General features: G+C 44.8%; 1 pseudogene; it reads right to left on the bottom strand.

Annotated features, from left to right (window-relative positions):
- Positions 1-2,118: 2,118 nt before the first annotated feature.
- Positions 2,119-2,236, bottom strand: LOC126177888 (5S ribosomal RNA; annotated as a pseudogene).
- Positions 2,237-23,228: the final 20,992 nt, after the last annotated feature.

Here is a 23,228-nt window from a genome sequence, read left to right as displayed (position 1 = left end):
TTTCTCTTTCAGGTACAGAATACTACCTAAGACGACATTGTACTGAAACCCAGTTCTCTTTTTTTTCTTTTATGTGACACAAAATCGCACTTGAGAGAGATAGGGCCTTTGAAAACTGACGAAAAAGTTGTACAGTAAAAGCAAGTGTCATTGCGAAGCCACGTTAGTTCTGGTCGTGCTTCAATACGACTTGAGTATTTCCACCCACATCAAAAATGACTGAAAAAAGTCGTATTATAGCAGGAGCGTTCTCGTGGTTATCCCAAGCAGCCTGACTGCAATTTGTATGTCAGTTAGTTGATTCGAGCTGTTGTGCTGGCATTAATGAAGAGAATTCCAGGGTGTGTTCTCGAACAGGATAACGCTCGCCCACATACTGCTCTTGTAACCCAACATGCTCTACTGTGTGTCGATCTGTTGCCTTGGCCGACTCGATCACCAGATCTGTGTTCATTCGAGCACATATGGGACATCATCGGAGAACTCCAGCGTCATCCACTAACTGCATTAACCGTCCCTGTACTGAACGAACAAGTCTAACAGCCATGGAACTCCATGCCACAAACTGACATCCGGCACCTGTACAGCACAATGCATGCACGTTTGCGTGCTTGCATTCAACATTCGGGCGAGTACATCGATTATTGGTTGGTTGGTTGGTTGACGGGGAGGGGACCAAACAGCGATGTCATCAGGTCCTTTGGATTAGGGAAAGATGGGGAAGGAAATTTCCTGCCAGATTAAAACTGTGTACCGGACCGAGACTCGAGCTCGGGATCTTTGCCTTTCGAGGGCAAGTGCTCTACCAACCGAGCTATCCAAGCACGACTCACGACCCGTCCAAAAAAATGGTTCAAATGGCTCTGAGCACTATGGGACTTAACATCTGATGTCATCAGTCCCCTAGAACTTAGAACTACATAAACCTAACTAACCTAAGGACATCACACACACCCATGCCCGAGGCAGGATTCGGACCTGCGACCGTAGCAGTCGCTCGGTTCCGGACTGAAGCGCCTAGAACCGCTCGACCACCACGGCCGCCTCTCACGACCCGTCCTCACAGCTTTACTTCTGCCAGTACCTCGTCTCCTACCTTCCAAACTTCACAGAAGCTCTTCTGCGAACCTTGCAGAACTAGCACTCCTGGAAGAAAGGATATTGCGGAGACATGGCTTAGCCACAGCCTGGGGGATGTTTCCAGAATGACATTTTCACTCTGCAGCGGAGTGTGCGCTGGATATGAAACTTCCTGGAAGATTAAAACTATGTGACGGGTCGAGACTCGAACTCGGAGCCTTTGCCTTTCATGGACAAGTGCTCTACCAACCGAGCTCTCGAAGCACGACTCACGACCTGTCCTCACAGCTTCAGTTCTGTCAGTACCTCGCCTCCTACCTTCCAAACTTCACAGAAGCTCTTCTGCGAACCTTGCAGAACTAGCACTCCTGGAAGAAAGGATATTGCGGAGACATGGCTTAGCCACAGCCTGGGGGATGTTTCCAGAATGACATTTTCACTCTGCAGCGGAGTGTGCGCTGTTATGAAACTTCCTGGCAGACCGAGACTCAAACTCGGGACCTATGCCTTTCGCAGGCAAGTGGGTTATGGGGAAGAAAGTCGGCCGTGTCCTTTCGAACCATCCTAGCATTTGCCTGAAGCGATTTAGGGAAATCAGAGAAAACATAATCAGGATGACGGGATGCGGGTTTGAACCGACGCCCTCCCCAATGCGAATCTAGTGTGCTAACCACTGCTCCGCCACGCTCGGTCAAGCGATTATTAATGTACCAGCATTTCACATTTGCAAAAGCTTATCTCGCGATTTGGTTAACCTGTGAATTTGCAATGTTAATAACTTACATATATTACCCAAACAGATGGATTTCCGAAATTTCTTTCCGTTCAAACTCCGTCCAAACAGGCCTTGGAAGGCTCAACGGTACCGACCGGCCGCCGTGTCATCGTCAGCCATAGACGACAATCGATGCTGATATGGAGGGGCATGTGGTCAGCACACCGCTCTCCCGGCCGCATTTCAGTTTACGTGACCGGAGCCTCTACTTCTCAATCAAGTAGTTCCTCAGTTTGCCTCACAAGCGCTGAGTGCACCCCGCTTGCCAACAGTGCTCGGCAGACCGGATGGTCACCCATCCAAGTGCTAGCCTAGCCCAACAGCGCTTATCCTCGGTGATCTGACGGGAATCGGTGTTACCACTGCGGCAAGGCCGTTGGCGAAATTTCTTTACTCCACATTAATTAATTTTTGGTATTGCACTCCAGGCCATAACTCCAGGTGTAGGCACAGTGTGTCTAATACGTTGACAGGTTGGTTGCAGGCCCTGAACTGGCCTCCTTCTAACCAACACATGGCCATCACTAGCAGAGAGGAAAAACCAGTTTTCATTAGCAAACACAACATACCTCCACCATGCCCTCCAATGAGCTCTCGCTTGATACCACTCAAGTCGCAAATGGCGGTAGTTTGCAGTCATCGGAATGTACACTACAGAGCATCTGGGTCTGAGTTGTCCTTGAAGTAACCGATTGATAACAGTTCATCGTATCACTGTATCGCCAACTGCTGCCATACGCCCTGCACGATTCTCTCGGTAGTGCCAATTGGTCGTCGGCAACCAACACCGACTCAAAGGAAGGCCTCGGCGCTTGTTCGTGACGTCACGTCAGCTAGGCACGGCGAACGCCAGGTCTGTTGCAGGCATACTCGTAATGGTGGTGTCTCCCTCTCTGACACAGGAAAATATGAAACTATTGGCGGTAGTTGACCGACACACATTGTTGTGAGAGATTTCTGCAATCAAATAATTGTGCAATTTATTACACTTCTTAACAAATAGTGTACTCCTGAACTTAAATTTCCGCCTGTTTTAAGGATTGACATACAAAAACAACTTCATGGTCCAGCAGCAACAGAATTCGTGTTTCTTTACCTTATCTGTAAATCTGAGGAAGTTACGTTTGTACTGGGTTGCTTTTACAAGAAACTGTGAACATATTGGTGCTCTTCTTTAGTCATCTTGGTTGACTATGGGGTGAGGAGCACTGAATGTTAATGAAATATCTTGCGATTGTACGCGTTGGGGGAGGGGGTGGGGGATAGATCGTTCGAATGTTTCAAATGGCTCTGAGCACTATAGGACTTAACATCTATGGTCATCAGTCCCAAAGAACTTAGAACTACTTAAACTTAACTAACCTAAGGACATCACACAACACCCAGTCATCACGAGGCAGAGAAAATCCCTGACCCCGCCGGATATCGAACCCGGGAAGCGAAAACGCTACCGCACGACCACGAGCTGCGGACAGGTGGGGGACAGAAGAAGAGGCAAAAGAGAGATACTTGTTTTAGCAAATAAATTTTTTTTATCTTATAAAGTTTCTCCTTTCAGGTGCAAGAGGGGAATATTTATCTTTTCTAATATGCATGTTTAAAAAAGTGTAAGCTCAGCAGTATTTTCGGTGTATGAAGCTATTTTGTTTCCTGTTTAGAATTCCTTTCGTTGAAAACGACTGTAATTAATGACTGGCAACAGTTGGACATTTACACATGTAAATTAGTTCACATTTCCAGTGACGACATCAAACGAAAATAAATAAATAAATAATTGTTAATTGTAAGGGGGTTGGGGGAAGTTTCGATAACAAAATGGATCAAGTAAATATAGTTCCTTGAATGTAAAATTTCCGATGCTTGCAATGGGGCAAAGAATCTTCTCATATTGATCTACGTTTGTTTCGACAGGATTCAGTAATACAGAAATATGATCTTCATTTGTAGCTTTACGACAGTAAGAAAATCTTTCATCTAAATAAAACTGCAGAATCCAAAACAATACCAAACACTTTGTCCGAAAATAAGAGATTTATAGTGATAAGCACGCCCAGGTGTTTCTGCCTGCAACAGACCTGGCGTTCGCCGTGCCTAGCTGACGTGACGTCACCAACAAGCGCCGAGGCCTTCCTTTGAGTCGGTGTTGCGGCAACACGGTGTTCTTGCGATCGTACGTTCTAGTGACGACCGCTGCCAGCAGTCGTGTACAGTGGCTCCACTCACGCCGAGTCTTTCTGTAGTATTGCAGAAGGAACATCCAACTCCTCGTAGCCCTATTGCACGACCTCGTTCAAACCCAGTGAGGTAAGGTGTTGATAATGCCGTCTTCGTCTATTTATAAAGCATTCTCGACTGACATTAACTCACCATGTCCAGTCTCAACTAACGCTTACGACCGTTACGGCGTGCATTTAAAATAAACCAAGTTTGCATCCTCATAGTGGTATTACTAGCGCCACTCTTATGCGACTGGCGCGAAATTTTAACGGACATCATCTTTCAGATTTAGAAAGACGCACAACTCCTTGGTTCTGCGATTTTTTCCGACAGTATAGTGAAGTGAATAATACGAGGTGCATTCAAGTTCGTGGCCGAGCGGTTAAAGGCGCTACAGTCTGGAACCGCACGACCGCTACGGTCGCAGGTTCGAATCCTGCCTCGGGCATGGATATGTGTGATGTCCTTAGGTTAGTTAGGTTTAAGTAGTTCTAAGTTCTAGGGGAATTATGACCACAGCAGTTGAGTCCCATAGTGCTCAGAGCCATTCAAGTTCTAAGGCCTCCGATTTTTTTTCTAATTAACTACTCACCCGAAATCGATGAAACTGGCGTTACTTCTCGACGTAATCGCCCTGCAGACGTACACATTTTTCACAACGCTGACGCCATGATTCCATGGCAGCGGCGAAGGCTTCTATAGGAGTCTGTTTTGACCACTGGAAAATCGCTGAGGCAATAGCAGCACGGCCACAGAGAGTGTCTTTCATTGTCGGAAAAAGCCAAAAGTCACTAGGAGCCAGGTCAGGTGAGTAGGGAGCATGAGGAATCACTTCAAAGTTGTTATCACGAAGAAACTGTTGCGTAACGTTAGCTCGATGTGCGGGTGCGTTGTCTTGGTGAAACAGCACATGCACAGCCCTTCCCGGACGTTTTTGTTGCAGTGCAGGAAGGAATTTGTTCTTCAAAACATTTTCTTAGGATGCACCTGTTACCGTAGTGCCCTTTGGAACGCAATGGGTAAGGATTACGCCCTCTCTGTCCCAGAACATGGACACCATCATTTTTTCAGCACTGGCGGTTACCCGAAATTTTTTTGGTGGCGGTGAATCTGTATGCTTCCATTGAGCTGACTGACGCTTTGTTTCTGGATTGAAAAATGGCATCCACGTCTCATCCATTGTCACAACCGACGAAAAGAAAGTCCCATTCATACTGTCGTTGCGTGTCAACATTGCTTGGTGACATGCCACACGGGCAGCCACGTGGTCGTCCGTCAGCATTCGTGGCACCCACCTGGATGACACTTTTCGCATTTTCAGGTCGTCATGCAGGATTGTGTGCACAGAACCCACAGAAATGATAACTCTGGAGGGGATCTGTTCAACAGTCATTCGGCGATCCCCCAAAACAATTCTCTCCACTTTCTCGATCGTGTCGTCAGACCGGCTTGTGCGAGCCCGGGGTTGTTTCGGTTTGTTGTCACACAATGTTCTGCCTTCATTAAACTGTCGCACCCACGAAAGCACTTTCGACACATCCATAACTCTGTCACCACATGTCTCCTTCAACTGTCGATGAATTTCAATTGGTTTCACACCACGCAAATTCAGAAAACGAATGATTGCACGCTGTTCAAGTAAGGAAAACGTCGCCATTTTAAGTATTTAAAACAGTTCTCATTCTCGCCGCTGGCGGTAAAATTCCATCTGCCGTATGGTGCTGCCATCTCTGGGACATATTGACAATGAACGCGGCCTCATTTTAAAACAATGCACATGTTTCTATCTCTTTCCAGTCCGGAGAAAAAAAATCGGAGGCCTTAGAACTTGAATGCACCTCGTATTGTTGTCCAGCAAAAATTTTGACAGGTAGTCACACTTTGCCCTGCTAATGCTTTCGATATTCAGTTGAAGGAGTCTGACAGTTGGTCCAATGTTTCTTGTTAATGAGCTCTGAAAAGAACTGTTTCTGCTGTTTAGTTGATATGTCATTGCCAGGAGATCCTATGGATAGTCTGGCTCCCTGTAATCACTGTTGCTCAATTAACACCACCCAGGAGGCAAGTGTAGGCCATTTTAAGGTTAAACCTATGGACGTGAGCAACGTTACCCCCCAACTCTGTGCGATGCTGCTGACATGGCTGCTAAGGATTTCAAACCACTTGAAGAATGGAAAGGTCGGTGGGAAGCAGTGACAGATGTGCACCTGCATAACATCTTTTCAGGTGCTAAACTTCCAAGTGGATTCGACCTACCACGCAAGACCTGGACTACTCTCAACAGAAACCGTACCGGCCATGGCCGATGCAGCGATGCTCTCTTTAAGTGGAAGAAGCTGCCTGATCCAGCCTGTGACTGCGGGGTTCCATACCAGACTGTTCACCACGTTGTCAGAGAATGCAGGATTCGAGATTATCACGGCGCCAAGGAGGACTTCCTGCTAGCAACTCCAGATGCAGTGCGCTGGATTGAAGGACTGGATATTCAGTTGTAAAGACAAACTTAAGTTTCTTGTGTGTCAATATGTTCATATGTATATGTAATTTAATTTCATGATATGTCTGTATTAGCCATACGCTAAATAAAGTGAATAATAATCATTAGAAAGAGAGAGAATATTCGGGGGGGGGGGGGGACATACTTTTAAATCTGGGTCGGTGCAGTCGCACCTTGCTGAGCCCCACAGACATGGTTTGCCGTTTCTTTTCATTTTATATTAAAGATTAAATGAAAATGTCGTTTCTTATTACGAGGTTTGGAACCTTAATAGTGGCAACTATTTATTTACAGCTCGTACAGAATAGATACGTGTTTCAAAGTTCTACTGACCTTCACAGTAGTCACCAGCATTGTGTATAACCTGTTGCCAGCGGTGTGGAAGTCGTAGGATACTCTTGGCAGTGCCAGTTGTGTTGACAGTTCGAGCGGCGCGGTCTATTGCCCGACGAATTTGTAGCGGTTCTGAAGCGAATGCCGTGAAGTGTTTCCTTCAGTGAAGTGTTTCTCTAAGCTGATCGTAGGTTGCGTTCCACAAATGTACAGCATAGAGACAGAAGTGATGACACTTTCTGCAGGACCTGACCATCATTTTGCAGGACAATGCTCAAGCACGTACAGTGCAAGCTGTTGCAGATTTGTTTGACTGATAGGGCTGCTAAGTGCTATACCACCTACTGCACTCCCCTGACTTAAGCCCTCGTGATTTCAACTAGATTTCTAAACTGAAAGAAACACTTCACGGCATTTGCTTCAGAACTGCTACGAATTCGTCGGGCAATAGACCGCGCCGCTCGACCTGTCAACACAACTGGCACTGCTAGGAGTATCCTACGACTTCCACATCGCTGGCAACAGGTTATACACAAGGCTAGGGACTACTATGAAGGTCGGTAAAACTTTGAAACACATATCTACTTTGTACGAGCTGTAAACAAATAGTTGCCACTATTAAAGTTCCAACCCTCGTATTTTGGAATGCCCTATTTGCATGTACTAGTCTGCTTTTTGAATCGTCCTTGCTTCGTCCGTCATGTATCGTTTTGCCCCCAAGGTAGCAGAACTCCTTCACTTCATGTACTTCGAAGTACCGAAACGCTACGTTAAGTCTAGCGGGAACCTCACGTCTGCTACTCATTACTTTTGTCTTTCTTCGGTCTGCTCCGAAACGATATTGTGTGCTCATTACTCATTCCATTCGACAGGTCCTGTAATATTTCTTCACTTTCACTGAGGACATCAATGTCATCGCGAAGCTCATCTGTTTTCGTCCTAAATTTTAATCCCTCTTCTGAACCTTTCCTTTATTCCCGTCATTGCTTCTTCTATGTACAGACTGAACACTAGGATGGAAAGGCTGTATTCCTGTCTTACACTCTTTTCAGTCCGAGCTCTTTGTTCTTGGTCTTCCATTCTTATTGTTCTCCCTTGGTTCTTTTGCATATGGTTACTGCCCGTCTTTCCCTATAGCTTACACATTCTTTTCTGTGAATGTCAGACAACTTTCGCCGTTTTATATTGTCGAACACTTTTTCTAACTCGATATATCCTATGAAAGGGTCTTGATATTTTTAAAGTACATTATCAAGCGCAGCGTCATAACTCTCCAGTACCCATACCGTCCTAAAGGCAAACTGATAGTCATATAACAGATGCTAACTTATCTTTCCCATTATTCTCTATACTATTGTTGTGAGCTATTTGGATGCATGAACTGTTAAACTGATTATTCTATCGTTCTCACACTTAACTGCTCTTTCTATCGTCGGGATTGTATGGATTATATTTCTCCGAAAGTCAGCCTCGTAAATTCCGCACACAGAATTCTATAGTAGCTTGGTATCGAATTAATGATTTTCGAATTTCTGAATGGACGTCGTCTATGTCTTCTGCCTTAATTGGTCGCAAGTCTTCCAAAGCTCTGTCAAACTCTGACAAAGGATCTGATTTCTTCCTCTACACGTCTCTAGCTGAAATATATTGGAGAATTGTCAGTCTCTTCTCTCACACCTACTACCGAGTCCGTATTCTCCCATAACATAGTCTCCCGTTGCAGCGTTCCAGTTCTCCATGATTATTCGATTTTCATCTCCCTTTACGTACTGAATTACCTGTTCAGTATCCCGGTATTATTTCTCAGTCTCTTCATCTTTTACTTCTGACTTCAGCACGTATACCTGACTTATTGTTGTTGGCAATGGTTTGCTTTAGATATAGAGAACAATCCTGTCACTCAACTGTTCAGAGGAAATCATCTCCTGCCCTTCATTCCTATTCCTAACGAATCCTACTCCCGTTATACCACCTTCTGCTGCTGTTGATCTTTATATCCGTCTGACCAGAAACCCTTACCTTCTATCCATTTCACATCGCTGACCACCAGCATATTTAGAGTAAGGCTTTGCCTTTACCTTTTAAGGCTTTCTAGCTTCCCTGCTACATCCAGACTTCTGACACTCCACACACCGACTCGTGGAACGTTACCTTTTGGTTGCTCATTCAATCTTTTACTCGCAGGTACCTCACCGTTGGTAGTGCCCTCGTGGAGATTCGAAAGGCAGACTAATGTGGAATCGTTGTCAATGAAGAGACCACTATGGTGTAGGCTATGTTGTAAGACTTATAAAGAGACGAAGAGACTTCTATCGATTAGTGAAACTGTAGTGTTAATAGTAAATTTGTTCCAGACGGCGGATCGACCTAGGATTTCCTGATCTATTGCAGAAGATTAAGCTATCGGAAAACTCCTCAAGGCTTGACTAATTTTATTCTGAGTGACGTTTTTACCGACAACTTCCGAACGCTACAGCGAGAGTTCCTGACACGGAATATGTGCCAACATCAGTGACGATGAAGGTCTGAGGTAGGCTTGAAGTAGTGCTCAAAATCGCTTGATAGCTGAGGCGACTGCTAGTGATAAACAGAAGACCTGAGTTCGAGCCCAGATTGCAACTAATGTTCAGTTGTCACTACAGGCTCAGCACATGTGGATAGTTTGCACTAGTATCATTCAGGCTTTTGTGTCGTCAGTGATTTCAACGACCCTTCCTTAAATTTCAGTGTATTTAATCAATTTTGCTTAGGACAGCGTTATTTTGAGAGCTGAATCAATTCAGGCTTCAGAGTGAAGTGTATTATGAAATTTAGATACGATACACTTTTGCTTAATGGCCATGTGTGTATAGTGCATTGGTTCCCAAACTTTCCTAGACCATTACCCTTGAGTGCAATCAGACATTAACTGGTACCCCCGACCTCCCCCACATGCCCCACTCTCCCCTCCCCCCACCCCCACAACCTGTTGACACCATCCCACCCTCCACATATTATCACCAACTTTAGAACCTAACTAAACTGTAGAATGGAAGACTTTTCTTTGAACACTTTTATTTTTAAAATTATGAAAGATGAATGATACTTAGTTTGTATGCGAATGTGTGTGTGTGTTTTAAGACGCCGTGGTCTCCTGACCTTCATTGCTTACATATTCTGCCCTCACAATCATGTTCTGCACATCAAGACGCTTCATTCGAACCCAAACTCGATAAGATAAAGTCAATGTTGTATGAATTCATGTAAACGATATGCAAATAACTAGTAAGTGCACTGTGGTTGAAATAATCGAGGCTGGCGTACACACATACATTCCAGACACAACGGTCACAGGAGCTTTTAGTTCATAAGAGGTAGACCACACTCCAGGAGGTCGGTCTCTTCAGAGGATGACCCAGCCTATGTCGGCCGGTGACCGCCCGTGTAGCGGACAGCGTGGGCCCGAGTGAAAAGGGGGAATGACCCCGTGTTTGGCTTAAAAGCAAATTCCGCAACATTGTGTGGGAGTGGCCAGCCTGCGCATTCTTTACACACAGCACTCAGTTTCAGAGATTTTCACAAGGAGACAGCAAACGCCAAACGCCAATGCTACAGGTGTCCGGACTGGTCGCATTAAACGAAACGTCATTCTCCCGTTTTAGAAGAGCAATGCTGATTGGCAAACGATATTTCTAACTCCTTGAGCTGAAGGAATAATGGAAGAGACTGAAAGCTATGCCCCTTCATGTCTGGCATGGAGAGGCGCCATTCCGTTGTCGCTCTTGGAGTGAGGAACAAGTCTCTCCTCAGTACTTCACTGGGAGAGCACCTCTGTCGAGAGCGAATCGAAGTGCTACTCTCTACTGAGTCCTTGCAATTAAGCGTTGTTCACTGTGTTGGCCGACGCACTTATTGTGCGGTGTGAATGGACAGTGTTATAGTTAAACGCCTGCGAGCGAATTTTGAGTGGCATCGCGGTGGACTGGTTATCTGACTGGTGTATGGTTCAAATGGCTCTGAGCACTATGGGACTCAACTACTGTGGTCATAAGTCCCCTAGAACTTAGAACTACTTAAACCTAACTAACCTAAGGACATCACACACATCCATGCCCGAGGCAGACTGTAGCGCCTTTAACCGCTCGGCCACTCTGGCCGGCAATGACTGGTGTAACACGCCAATAGTTAGACTAGGGGAATCCTTGACTTCATGAAGGCATAGAGAGAGTTTGATTGGCGAAGGTCAATCCAGATAGAACGAGAGTTATCTTATTTGTCAGCAGCGAGCGGCGCAGACAGCAGTCATCGCAGCTTACAGTATTGTGCGCTACAGCTATTGCGAGCCCCATATTTCCTCCATAACAGTACACTTCACTGCATTTCACACACGACGGCCTCGACCATACCTAGCAACATTCTAAAGGATAATTATTCAAGTTGAGTAGGCGCGCCTTTCAGCCCTTCTGTCAAGTCAACAACCATCTTAAACTTTGTATAGAAATTTCATTAGCGAATCCTATCCTTGAGAGGTAACTTCACATTCCGAAAAGAACCAGTATATAACTTGTTCAATTCATAACTAAAAGTGCCATTTTGATTTCTCAGAATTTTTGCAAAAGAAATAATAACTTTCGCTAGTTTCATGTTTTTCTTACACTAACTAGCACTACTACAGTACCCAAGCACCCCACTAGTTACGTAAGAAATTTTGTGAATTTTTGTGTCATTTCCTTACAGCGGACGACTGCAGAAGAAGAATTGCTGAAAGTTTATCAGGGATTTCTCTTTATAACGTTAGGAGCGTCTGTCTGAGTTCTGTAGTAGTGTGGGGGTGGAAATTGCATCTTGCAGGAGCCACAGGTTAAAGGGTACATCTCAGATTAATCCGCTGTGTAGAATAACAGACCAACCCCACACCTCAGAGTGTGTGTGTGTGTGTGTGTGTCAGAATGAATGGCGAAGGAATTTACCCACAACTCTATGTCAGAAAAGAAAGCTTACTATCGACAGTGAGAGTATACACTTGTTACAAAACATGGTTCCCCTGCACTACTCTTCTCCATTGCGGCACTTATTTTACCTGCACACTGCAACACCATTTAAAATGAAATCAGTTCAGATGTGTTCACTATACTTACTGTTTGTAAAACACCTCACTGCTGCACTCCTTACTTCTGAACTGGCAGAAAGTAGACGACTTTAGGCTGTTAATACTATGTGTCTAACCACTCTGAGCCGTGGAGACATTAAGTTAGGAGACTGTTCTGTTAGTAGACTGGTCAGGTGAATAAGGTGCGTGTCACAGCAGATCTAAGTCATTTTTAGTCAAGAACTGTCTAACAGAGATAGTTGTGTGTGCAGGTGTGTTGTTGTGGTAGAAGGACCAGTCTCCTTTCTGCCACAAAAAGGGTCTTTTTTAATGAACACTGTCGCACAATCTTCTTAAAACTTCCAAATAAAAGGTTTGATTGACGGTCTGACCTGGGAGTACAAACTCTGAATGAACTACACCATTGGCATCAAAATGCAAATCAGTATTGTTTTGATGTTTGATTTGCCTTGACAACGGTTTTTTGGATGGAGTGACGATGACACCTTCCATTGGCTAGACTGTTGATTCGTTTCTGGATCGTAACCATAGCATCATGACTCATCATCAATAATGACCTTTGGCGGAAACTCTCGATCAGTTCCAAGTTACTGTTTCAGAGCACAACATATTTCCACTCGTCATCCCTTTTGATTGTCAGTCAGAACCCAAGGAACAAACTTGGCAGCAGCCCTTTCCATTCCCAAATCTTCCATTAAAATTCGCTGAACCAAGCTCCAAGATAACCCACTAATCTCTGACAGTTGGTCAAGCTCTCGAACTTTTTCAACATTTTTGTCAGTTCGGGCAGCTGACGGACGTCCAGGACGAGGTTTGTCATCAATCGGCTTGTCGCCATTTTTAAATCGAGCAAACCACTCGTACAAATGAGTTTTTTCCATGGCACCATCTGCGTAAGTTGTTTTCAACATTAAAACAGGTTCAACATAATTTTTACCGAATAGAAAACAAAATTTCACAATTGCTCTTTGTGCACTTAAACTTGCCATCATAAAAACAAAACAAGAACAAAACAATGATAGCAAAAACATTCACTGCATGTGATCAGAACAAGCCAGGTTGACAACACAGGCGGCACTGAAATGGCACTTGAGTTGCGCTGTACACGCCTACCGGCAGAAATGCGTACTACACAAGCTCCGCCCACGGCAATGCTATGCCGGTTTTTTTGCATACCTCCTCGTAGTTCACCAGATATAACGTCATAAACATTGAGATGCGTCAAAAACTAACTTTCCTCAAAACGGAACACTGATTACACATGCTGTACTCATCCAGTGTTTGATAATGAAAGTAATTAATGACTTCTAAAAACTTTAAACACGCTGTTTTATGCACAGGAGTTCGACTCTTTAGAGAAGGGGGGCTGGCGATTTTAGTAAAATTACAGTAGTGGAGGTCAGTATAAAGCCAGGGTTCCTCCGAAAATAATTGTACTGTGTCTATTGCATACTGTATCGAATTTATTATGTAATAAGTAGATATGCAGTGTGGTCCATTGATAGTGATCGGGCCAAATATCTCACGAAATAAACCTCAAACGAAAAAACTACGAAGAACGAAACTCGTCTAGCTTTAAGGGGAAAACCAGGTGGCGCTATGGTTGGCCCGCTAGATGACGCTGCCATAGGTCAAACGGATATCAACTGCCTTTTTTGAAATAGGAACCCCCATTTTTTATTACATATTCTTGTAGTACGTAAAGAAATACGAATGTTTTAGTTGAACCACTTTTTTCGCTTTGCGATAGACGGCGCTGTAATAGTCACAAACGTATAAGTACGTGGTATCACGTAACATTCCGCCAGTGCGGACGGTATTTGCTTCGTGATACATTACCCGTGTTAAAATGGACCGTTTACCAATTGCGGAGAAGGTCCATATCGCGTTGATGTATGGCTGTTGTGATCAAAATGCCCAACGGGCGTGTGCTATGTATGCTGCTCGGGATCCTGGAGGACATCATCTAAGTGTCCGGACCTTTCTCGTGATACTTACGTTATTTCAGGAAACAGGAAGTGTTTAGCCACATGTGAAACGTCATCCAAGACCTGCAACAAGTGATGATGCCCAAGTAGGTGTTTTAGCTGCTGTCGCGGCTAATCCGCACATCAGTAGCAGACAAATTTCGCGAGAATCGGGAATCTAAAAAACGTCGGTGTTGAGAATGCTACATCAACATCGATTGCACCAGTACCATATTTCCATGCACCAGGAATTGCATGGCGACGACTTTGAGCTTCGTGTACAGTTCTGCCACTGGGCACAAGAGAAATTACGGGCCGATGACAGATTTTTTGCACGCGTTCTATTTAGCGACGATGCGTCATTCACCAACAGCGGTAACGTAAACCGGCATAATATGTACTGTTGGGCAACGGAAAATCCACGATGGCTGCGACAAGTGGAACATCAGCGACCTTGGCGGGTTAATGTATGGTGCCGCATTATGGGAAGAAGGATAATTGGCCCCAATTTTATCGATGGCAATCTAAATGGTGCAGCGTATGCTGATTTTCTACGTAATGTTCTACCGATGTTACTACAAGATGTTTCAGTGCATGACAGAATGGCGATGTACTTCCAACATGATGGATATCCAGCACATATCTCGCTTGCGGTTGAAGCGGTATTGAATAGCATATTTCACGACAGGTGGATTGTTTTTGTAGTTTTTTCGTTTGACACTTATTTCGTGAGATATTTGGCCTGGTCACGATCAATGGACCACCCTGCATAGGCTGAAGAACCAAAGAAAATGATACACCTGCCTAATATCGTTTAGAGGCCCCACGAGCAAGCGGAAGTGCCGCAACACGACGTGGCATCCACTTGATTTATGCCTGAAGTAGTTCTGGTGGAAACTGACATCATGAACCCTGCAGGGCTGTCCATAAATCCGTAAGAGTGCGAGGGAGTGGAGATCTCTTCTGAACAGCACGTTGCAAGACAACCCAGATACGCTCAGTGATGTTCATGTATGGGGAGCTTGATGGCCAGCCGAAGTGTTTAAAAACAAAAGATAGTTCCAGGAACGATTCTGTAGCAATTCTGGACGTGCGGGGTGTTACATTGTCCTGTTGGAATTGCCATCCATCGGAATGCACAATGGACATGAATTGATATAGGTGATCAGACAAGATGCTTACGTACATTTCACTTGTAGACGTACCAGGGGTCTCATATCATACCAGCTGCAGACGCCCCACACCATTACAGAGCCTCCATCAGTTTGAACAGTCCCCCGCTGAAACGCAGGGTCCATGGATTCATGGGGTTGTCTCCATAGCCGTACACGTCCATCCGCTCGATACAATTTGAAACGAGACTCATTCGACCAGGCAACATGTTTCCAGTCACCAACCGTCCAGTGTCGGTTTTGACGGGCCCAGGCGAGACGTACAACTTTGCGACGTGCAGTCATCCCATATCGATGATGTTTCATTGAATGTTTTGTACGATGACACTTGTTGATGGTCCAGAATTGGAATCTGCAGTAATTTGCGCAAGGGTTGCAGATCTGTCGCGTTGAACGATTCTCTTCAATCGTCGTTGATCTCGTTCGTGCAGGATCTTTTTCATGCCGCAGCAATGTAGGAGGTTTGATGTTTTACCGGGTCCCTGATATGCACGGTACACACCGGAAATGGTCGTACGGGAAAATCTCCACTTCATGGCTACCTCGGAGATGCTGTATCCCATCGCTCGTGTGCCGACTGTAACACCACGTTCAAACTCACTTAAATCTTGATAACCTGCCATTGTAGCAGCAGTAACCGATCTAACAACTGCGACAGACATTTGTTTTCTTATATAGGCGTTGCTGACCGCAGCGCCGTAGTCTGCCTGTTTACATATCTATGTACTTGAATACGCATGCCTATACCAGTTTTTGTTTTTTTTTTGCGCTTCAGTGTATAAGACACTAATGATGATGTCAAAATTACATAGTTTCTGTCATGACAGAAGTAACAAAATAGGGCATTTGCATTTCTGGGTGGAAATTGATATAAAGACACTCACTATCCTGTTGTCTTATTGCATTGTTAGTACTTTTTCCAATTTCCATTCTTTCTAATTACCTCAAAAATTCTCTTCGGCATTGATTTTGTTTTGGTTTGTAGATCCTGCAGCGAAACTGTCACCCATTCTTCTCGAATTGCACTTTTCAGCTCATGTATGGCCTCAGATTGTTTCCATTGCGATAAACACGCCTTGAAAGAGTTCCTCGTTGGTTTTCCATGGGGTACATGTCCGATCAGCAGGCCGAGGCAAGACATCGATATCTTTTATCTTCAAACCACTTTTGGTTGTAGCAGAAACATGCACAGATGCAACATCTTGTTGAAACATTAGACTTTCGTTCCCGAGATCCTCATACATTCTAATCATTTCTGTCTCTGGTAGCTCAGTTTACATGTCAGAGTTCATTCTAGTGTTCAACCGATCAGTGTGTGCTTTACCTTTAGAGCAGAAGGCAGCCCAAATCGTAACACTTCCTCCACCAAAATTTTTGCTCTTTCTTACCTGCTGCTCTGTTCTGAGATCGTGCCACTCATGTTGAAATACATCTGGCCCATCTAAATTAAACTTTTTCTCATCACTGAAGATCACTTTATCGTATAATAAATTCCACGCCACATACTTTTCAGCAGACTCCGATCTAGCATATTCATGTTTGGATGTTAGAGCAGGTTTCTGTAGCCGTTTCTTGGATGTAAAACGTTTCTCATTTGACAGATTTTGTCGTACACGACTGGCAGATACTGGCAATTGTAAATCAGCAACAAGTTGAGAAGAACAACCGTTTGTGTCCCTTGCGTTGCGCAAAAGTAACCTTTTCGATGCCTCAAATAATTTTGTACTTAGCTTATATGTTACGTTCTGTCCAGTCTGACGAACCAATTTTTGCTTTTTCATCTCGTTATAACTGTTTCCCCCGTGGCGTTGTCGCAATCGTGGTAAACAACATGCACTGTCACTACGTCTACATCTACATCTACATGGATACTCTGCAGCTCACATTTAAGTTCCTGGTAGAGGGTTCATCGAACCACCTTGACTATAATTGTCTATTATTTCAATCTCATGCAGAGAGCGGAAAAAATGAACATGTATATCTTTCCGTGCGAGCTGTGTTTTCCCGTATTTTATAACGATGATCGTTTCACCCTACGTTGGTCGTCGTCAACAAAATATATTCTCATTCGGAGGAGAAAGTTGGTGATTGGAATTTCGTGAAAAAATACCATTCAAGGTGTCCATCCGAAATCCTGTATCGCGTCATTGACTCTCTCTCTCATTTCACTACAATACAAACCGTGGTGCTCTTCTTTGAACTTTCTCGATGTCCTCCATTAATGTATCTGGTAAGGATCCCGGACCGGCCAGAAGACAAGACGGACAAGCGAAGTGTAGGTAGTGTTTTTAGCAGATCTGTTACACTTTCTAAGTGTTCTGTCAATAAAACGCAGTCTTTGGTTAGCCTTTCCCACAACATTTTCTATAGGTTCCTTTAAATTTAAGTTGTTCGTAATTGTAATTCCTAGGTATGTAATTGAATGTACGGCCTTTAGTTTTGACTGACTTGCCGTGTAACCGAAGTTTAACTAATTCCTTTTAGCACACTTTTCATTATTTAGGGTCAATTGCCAATTTTCGCATCATACAGATGTCTTTTCTAAATCGTTTTGCGATTTGTTTTGATCTTCTGATGATTTTACTAGATGATAAACGACAGCATAATCTGCAAAGAACCTAAGACGGACGCTCAGATTGTCTTCTAAATCATTTATGTAGATAAGGAACAGCAGAGCGCCTATAAAACTACCCTGGAGAACGCCAGAAATCACTTCTGTTTTGCTCGATGACTTTCCGTCAGTTACTACGGACTGTGACCTCGCAGACAGAAAATCACGAATCCAGTCACATGAGCACGCAATTTCACTACAAGCCGACTGTGTGGTACAGTGAGAAAAGCGTTCTGGCAATCTAGGAATACAGAATGGTGCCTGTTTCCTGTCTACAGTACAGGCGCATGCGCACACAATAATAACGGCCCTGATATGCGTGGGTATTGAATCAAACAGAGCTTGGATGGCGTGTACAGGTACAACTGCCCATGCAGCTTCAACACGATACCACAGTTCATCAAGAGTAGTGACTGGCGTATTGTGACGAGCCAGTTGCTCGGCCACCACTGACCAGACGTTTTCAGTTGGTGGGAGATCTGGAGAATGTGCAGGCCAGGGCGGCAGTCGAACATTTTCTGTATCCAGAAAGGCCCGTACGGGACCTGCAATATGCGGTCGTTCATTATCCTGTTGAAATATAGGGTTTCGCAGGGATCGAATGAAGGGTAGAGTCACGGGTCGTAACAGATCTGAAATGTAACGTCCACTGTTCAAAGTGCCGTCAATGCGAACGAGAGGTGACCGAGACGTGTAACCAGTGACACTCCATACCATCACGTCGAGTGACACGCCAGCATGGCGATAACGAATACACGCTTCCAATGTGCGTTCACCGCGATGTCGCCAAACACGGATGCGACCATCGTGATGCTGTAAACAGAACCTGGATTCATCCGAAAAAATGACGTTTTGCCATTCTTGCACCCAGGTACGTCGTTGAGTACACCATCGCAGGCGCTCCTGTCTGTGATGCAGCGTCAAGGGTAACCGCAGGCATGGTCTCCGAGCTGATAGTCCGTGCTGCTGCAAACGTCGTGAAGATGGTTGTTGTCTTGCAAACGTCCCCATCTGTTGACTCAGGGATCGAGACGAGGCTGCACGATCCGTTACAGCCACGCGGATAAGATGCCTGTCATCTCGACTGCTAGTGATACGAGGCCGTTGGGATTCAGCACGGCGTTCCGTATTACCCTCCTGAACCACCGATTCCACATTCTGCTAACAGTCATTGGATCTCGACCAACGCGAGCAGCAATGTCATGATACGATAAACTGCAATCGCGACAGGCAACAATCCGCCCTTTATCAAAGTCGGAAACGTGATGGTACGCATTTCTCCTCCTTACACGAGGCATCACAACAACGTTTCACCAGGCAACGCCGGTCAACTGCTGTTTGTGCAAGAGAAATCGGTTGGAAAGTTTCCTCATGTCAGCACGTTGTAGGTGTCGCCACCGACGCCAATTTTGTGTGAATGCTCTGAAAAGCTAATCATTTGCATATCACAGCATCTTCTTCTTCTCGGTTAAATTTCACGTCTGTAGCACGTCACCTTCGTGGTGTACCAATTTTAATGGCCAGTAGTGTATTGCATATACACTGTGCACAACTAATCCAACTGACAGTGTTAATTTTCCTACAGATATCCATGCCTTTATACTGATTTCCACTTGTGAACTGACGCCTCCATGATGCTGGCGTGTCCAGATCGCGCTTCTGCAGCCCAGCGCGTACGTACCACGCTGAAATCCGCTGCTGCTGTGACAGGCGGTGGCAGGTGGTCTGGGGCGGCAGGAAGCGGCGGGCCTTTTGTGTTATCCGCCCGACTGGCTGGCGGCAGCCACACCCAAGCGGCAGAGCAGTCAGTCTCTCCCGTCTGTAACACGCACTCCCACGCAAACCATGCAGGCGGTGTGTTTCCTCACAATGACAAAGTGTCACGATTTAAAGGGGTAGACCTGCGTGACGATCTATTTTGGAGCCCAATACAAAGCACTGATGCTCAAATCGTTATAGCCACTGAAAGCTGGCGAAAGCCGGACATAAGCTCAGCCGAAATTTTTGCGAAGAACCTAACCGGTTTCCGAAACAAACGACGGAGCTGATCCTCCCTGGTACACAAAACGGGTCAGAACACTGTTGCAGAAACTACAAAACAAACATGTCAAATTTAAACACTGGCTGTTGTGTACAATGTTTCGCGTAGTCAGTGCATACACAACTTTCCCACTAGAGCGCGCCCCACTAAGCACAACAACGCAGGCGCAGCGCTCGTCCGTCTCCGCACTACGAGATGGCGCTGCCTTAGAGACGGACCAAATTCTGCTTCCGCCGATCCGCGTATTAATATGTAACGCAGCCAATGAGATTGCTGCTAACGTAGAACCTTTTCTCCTCGCGGATCACACTCGCGCAGTGATACCTGAACGCTCGGGTATTATAACGAGTGTACAGACCTCCGATTAGTCAGTCAGCATTAGTCTGCATTAGTCTACATTAGTCTGTACCAGTCTATAGTCAAGTTTCAGTCTGCGCCTAATAAGATTATCATATTCCTGTACATAGCCATGAAGAGAAACGTATAGACACTTTGTCAAGTATCAGAGATATGTGAGAATAAGATTAACGTACCAAGACCAAAGGAACTTCTGATTGTCAATTGTAAACAGCATCCAGAATCAAGTTATGTAATATCTATGATTTTTATTATTTTAATAAATGTGTGTGAAAATTAATCAAGTTCTGTTTAAAGTTGGTCACCGTCAATCTGCTACTCTAACCGTAGAAGTGGCATTTCTATCGTCTGACCTAACGGCAGAAGATAAACACGCCATGATAAGACCACGAGACATATTGCTGACACTCGCCTACTTCGTTAGAGCGACAAGTCAAATAAACTGATGGTGTGTGTACCGAAGGTCTTACAGTACGCACACCACACAGGCAAAATCTTCAAGATTGTCGAAGCTCGAAATTTAGCGCGGACTTCAATGCGAAATGCTTATAACAGTTTCCACAACGAAACGTTGTCTCGAAACCTGGTAGAAAATTCAAAGAGATTCTGATCGTACGAGAAGTATGTCAGTGGCAAGAAACAAACAATGCCTTCTCTGCGCGATGGCAATGGAGATACTACCGAAGACAGTGCTGCCAAAGCAGAGTTACTGAACACAGCCTTCCGAAATGCCTTCACAAAAGAAGACGAAGTAAATATTCCAGAATTCGAATCAAGAACAGCTGCCAACATGAATAACGTAGAAGTAAATATCCTCGGAGTAGTGAAGCAACTTAAATCACTTAATAAAAGCAAGTCTTCTGGTCCAGACTGTATACCAATTAGGTTCCTTTCGGAGTATGCTGATGCATTAGCTCCATACTTAACAATCATATACAACCGTTCGCTCGACGAAAGATCCGTACCCAAAGTTTCACAGGTCACACCAATATTCAAGAAAGGTAGTATGAGTAATCCACTAAATTACAGGCCCATATCGTTAACGTCGTATGTAGCAGGATTTTAGAACATATATTGTGTTCGAACATTATGCATTCCCTCGAAGAAAACTGTCTATTGACACACTGCCAGCATGGGTTTAGAAAACACAACTAGCTCTTTATTCACATAAAGTGTTGAGTGCTATTGACAAGGGATTTCAGATCGATTCCGTATTTCTGGATTTCCGGAAGGCTTTTGACACTGTACCACACAAACGGCTCGTATTGAAATTACGTGACTGGATTTGTGATTTCCTGTCAGAGAGGTCACAGTTCGTAGTAACTGACGGAGAGTCATCGAGTAAAACAGAAGTGATTTCTGGCGTTCCCCAACGTAGTGTTAAAGGCCCTTTGGTGTTCCTTACCTATGTAAACGATTTGGGAGACTATTTGAGCAGCCGTCTTCGGTTGTTTGCAGATGACGCTGTCGTTTATCGACTAATAAAGTCATCAGAGGATCAAAACAAACTGCAAAACGATTTAGAAAATATATCTGAACGGTGCGAAAAGTGGCAGTTGATTCTAAATAACGAAAAGTGTGAGGTCATCCACATGAGTGCTAAAATAAACTCGTTAAACTTCGGTTACACGATGAATCAGTCTAATCTAAAAGCCGTAAATTCAACTAAATACCTAGGTATTACAATTACGAACAACTTAAATTGGAAGGAACAGATAGAAAATGTTGTGGGGAAGGCTAACCAAAGACTGTGTTTTATTGGCAGGACACTTAGAAAATGTAACAGACCTACTAAGGAGACTGCCTACACTACATTTGTCCGTCCTCTTTTAGAATACAGATGCGCGGTGTGCGATCCTTACCAGGTAGGACTGACTGAGTACATCGAAAAAGTTCAAAGAAAGGCAGTACGTTTTGTATTATTGCGAAATACGTGAGAGAGTGTCACAGAAATGATACAGGATTTGGGCTGGAAATCGTTAAAAGACAGGCGTTTTTCGTTGCGTCGGAATCTTCTCACAAAATTCCAATCACCAACTTTCTCCTCCGAATGCGAAAATATTTTGTTGACACCGATCTACATCGGGAGGAACGATCACCACGATAAAATAAGGGAAATCAGAGCTCGTACGGAAAGGTATACGTGCTATACGATATTGGAATAACAGAGAATTGTGAAGGTGGTTCGATGAACCCTCTGCCAGACACTTAAATGTGATTTGCAGAGTATCCATGTAGATGTAGATGTAGATGTACGAGGGCAGTTCAATAAGTAATGCAACACATTTTTTTCTGAAACAGGGGTTGTTTTATTCAGCATTCAAATACACCAGGTTATTCCCCAATCTTTTAGCTACACAACACTATTTTTCAACGTAATCTCCATTCAATGCTACGGCCTTACGCCACCTTGAAATGAGGGCCTGTATGCCTGCACGGTACCATTCCACTGGTCGATGTCGGAGCCAACGTCGTACTGCATCAATAACTTCTTCATCATCCGCGTAGTGCCTCCCACGGATTGCGTCCTTCATTGGGCCAAACATATGGAAATCCGACGGTGCGAGGTCGGGGCTGTAGGGTGCATGAGGAAGAACAGTCCACTGAAGTTTTGTGAGCTCCTCTCGGGTGCGAAGACTTGAGTGAGGTCTTGCGTCTTGCGTTGTCCTTCGAATAATCCAACTGGTGAACAATTGTGACAGCACTACCAACAGAGATGTCAAGTTGAGCACTGAGTTGTTTGATGGTGATCCGTCGATCATCTCGAACGAGTGTGTTCGCACGCTCCGCCATTGCAGGAGTCACAGCTGTGCACGGCCGGCCCGCACGCGGGAGATCAGACAGTCTCGCTCGACCTTGCGGCGATGATGACACACGCTTTGCCCAACGACTCACCGTGCTTTTGTCCACTGCCAGATCACCGTAGACATTCTGCAAGCGCCTACGAATATCTGAGATGCCCTGGTTTTCCGCCAAAAGAAACTCGATCACTGCCCGTTGTTTGCAACGCACATCCGTTACAGACGCCATTTTAACAGCTCCGTACAGCGCTGCCACCTGTCGGAAGTCAATGAAACTATACGAGACGA

Source organism: Schistocerca cancellata, chromosome 3 (assembly GCF_023864275.1).
Source record: "Schistocerca cancellata isolate TAMUIC-IGC-003103 chromosome 3, iqSchCanc2.1, whole genome shotgun sequence".
Lineage (NCBI taxonomy): Eukaryota > Metazoa > Arthropoda > Insecta > Orthoptera > Acrididae > Schistocerca > Schistocerca cancellata.
This window is presented reverse-complemented; position numbering and strand designations above follow the sequence as displayed.